Source organism: Otolemur garnettii, unplaced genomic scaffold, assembly GCF_000181295.1.
Source record: "Otolemur garnettii isolate 467f Iridium unplaced genomic scaffold, OtoGar3 scaffold00031, whole genome shotgun sequence".
Lineage (NCBI taxonomy): Eukaryota > Metazoa > Chordata > Mammalia > Primates > Galagidae > Otolemur > Otolemur garnettii.
In genome coordinates this window covers 1,498,138-1,501,323 of record NW_003852426.1, presented here as the reverse complement: position 1 = coordinate 1,501,323, position 3,186 = coordinate 1,498,138, and positions in this window count along the sequence as shown.

Below are 3,186 nucleotides of genomic sequence, written 5' to 3'. Positions count from 1 at the left end.
TCACAAACAATACTTACTATATTTGAGATACTGAGGGAGCAAGTTTTGCCCTAAATTTATAGAAAGATGAAAAATTATAATTACTAAACTAAAGAGATTTTTAGCCAGGGCTTGCAAGTATTTTGGGTTTTCCATCTTCTTATTAAAGGGCATGTTCCTAAAAATCCCTGTCTAGAAGGAATCATCATCATTTTGATTTTTCTCTCTCCATTGACTCCTTGGTTCCCATTGCATTTCAGTAATGTTGTCAGAATGGCTGTGTTTATCCGTGATTCACAGATAAATAAAAATGGCCCAGGAGGAGAGAGATTCTCCGGAGGTCACAGCAATTGAGGGGCAGAGCAGCAACAAGCATATAGTGCCCTTGGTTGCTACAACAGTGTTTTGGGAGCTACAAAAATTACAACCACGGTTCCTCATTTTTGTGGTTCTTTTCTTAACCAGAGAAGGACAACACGTGTTGAGAATAAAATACCAGAGCCCTAAGTCTTTGCCTTAAATTTGTTGGCCTGGGCATGGAGAGACAGGCTGCCTCTGATTCTGTTAATTCCAATGTTTGCTGTCAGTCACTCAGCTAAGAGCAGGGAGGTTTCTCTTTTACACTTAAAGCATCGGAACAAAGATGACAGAAAGCCCCACATCTACCATGGGAAAGACAAGAGTCTCTCCCACCCTCAGAACCATGTCCAAGTCTTCTAATTTCATATGATTTTCTGCACTATTTCCCCTCCTTTTCTGGAGCTATTTCCCCTCCCTCCAAGTCTAAGCCATCGGTATCTCACTGTAAATGCAGCAACAGCAGGGAGGAATTAGTGCTGAGTCTGGTGCTCTGATAGAGGCCAAGTGAGATTTCATTAACTGGCTCTGACTCAGTGCAGACTCTTTCCTATGTCTCCTCTCATCTCAACTAAATCAAAGTCTATATACCCCTAGGACCTCTCCAGTTCCTTATTAGAAATCACAAAGAATGGCATATCCAGCTCCTGGGGTCCCAGATGGAAGTGACAGTGTATTCTTTTAGGGAAGAGTTTTGGGGTGACCAAAGCTTCATAGACATATATGAGATTTATACTAAATGGGAGGGGAGCTCCAAATGACCAAGTTGACAATTGCTGGAAACCAAGTACAGTCTACAATTCTATCTGACAATGTTACATACCAGGAGAGAAACTCCAGAGTACTGGCTACTTAAGCATGTTAACTTGGAGGGAATAAAAACAAAATGGGGGATAATATCCACTGTAGCTCAGGGAGTAGGGCGCCGGCCACATACACTGAGGCTGGAGGGTTCAAGCCCTGCCCAGGCCTACTAACAATGACAACTGCAACCAAAAATACCTGGGCATTGTGGCACCTGTAGTCCCAGCTACTCAGGAGGTTGAGGCCAGAGAATTGCTTAAGCCCAAGAGTTTGAGGTTGCTGTGAGCTGTGACACCACAGCATTCTACTGAGGGTGACCTAGTGACACTCTGTCTCAAAAAAAATAAAAATAATTTGAGGCTGTGTAATAAAAGTTAAACTTTTATTTAAAAAGTTTATTTAGCTCATAGTTCTGCAGGCTGTGCAAAAAGCATGGTGCCAGAATCTGCTTCTGGTCAGGGCCTCAGGGAGCTTCCAATCAAGGGGGAAGGCAAAGTGGAAACAGGTGTGTCACATGGTGAGTGAAGGAGAGGGAGAAAGAGGTTCCAATATCTTTTAAACAGCCCACTCTCCTGTGGACTAATAAAGTGAGAAGTCACTCATTACCTTAGGGAGGACACCCAGCCACTCATAAGGTAAATACCCCCAATAACCCAAACACCTCCCACCAGGCCTTAATTCCAACATTGGGTATTGATATGAGGTCCAGAGGAGAGAAACATTCAAACCATGTCCGGGACCTACTTCACAGGGAAGGAGGTGCAGCCTGATCCATGGCCATGACCCACTGATCATATTACAAACTGCACCACCCAGAACTGGTGGCCACACTGAACTCTGGACAGGCCTAAAGGCACAGCTCAGTGCCAACTTTGAGGAAACTCTCTGAAGGGGGAGGTGTCCTTTTTCAGGACACAGAACATTTGTCAAATGAGAGACCTCTCTACTGTGGAAGAACATGTGGACTCAGGAACCAAGGGATGGAAGTGGGTGTAGCTCCATAGACCATCACTTAGATTCACCCCTGGGGACTCTGCACTTCTCTCTGCAACTCCGGTGGGCTCTGCAGTGTAGCATGTCCTGGCTTCCCTCTCACAGGTGACAAATAAGAGCCATTGAACTACCCATTACAGTTGACACCAGAGACATCAACTGTGGACAGCATCTGACCGGAGACCAGCAGGTGAGGAGTCCCCTCCTCTCCAGCAGGGGTGATGGACCCTGATCCCCAAGAGGAGGCAGGGCTGCTTCACACAGAGGGGCAGGAAGAGTGTGTGTGGAATCCAGGGAATCACTTAGGGGCTTCGGGCTTCCCCTTGTTCCACTCTTAGTGTGAACAGAATCATTCAGCAACCCAGCCTGAGAAGGTTTAATTTTCAAGGATCCAGACTCCTCAGGACAGAAAGTTTGAGTCACACCCCCAGGGAATCTACAAAGGGCCCCCTCCTGTGCTGCTACATCCCCAGTGTTGGTGCCCAGGCTCCAATTTCCACAGGGTGTTCCCAGACCACCACGGATCACAGCAGGAACAATGAGGCAGGCCCTATCCTGGGAGACAGGGGTCTCTTCTGATGGACAACTGTGGCTCAAGGACACTCCATGGCCTTGCTTAACTCTCCTTAATTGACTATGCACTGGAATGGCTGACTCAGACCTCTTCTTCACATGGGCTGAGACTTGTATCTTGGCTGTGGCTTTCCCTAACTCCCTCCCCAAATTGTCTGACAGGTGTGTCCCTCATTACATGCTGGTGAGTTTAATCTCATCTTGTCATTGCTTCCTGGGTGACTAGGACTAACAAAGTCATTTCCATCTGCACACAAATGACTTCTTACTTACTGAGATTTGTAAAATCTTTCCCTTCATCCAACTCTTCCCACCCACATTGGATCCATTTTGCTGATATTTGTATTATCTCTTTGAGTTAATAAATATTTGTTGTATTAAGCCACTAAATTTGGGGGGTAGTATGTTACACAGGCATAGATATGTAGTAAAGCTCTCCTACATTTCTACATTTCCCTAGGTATTATCTACATCTCTGCT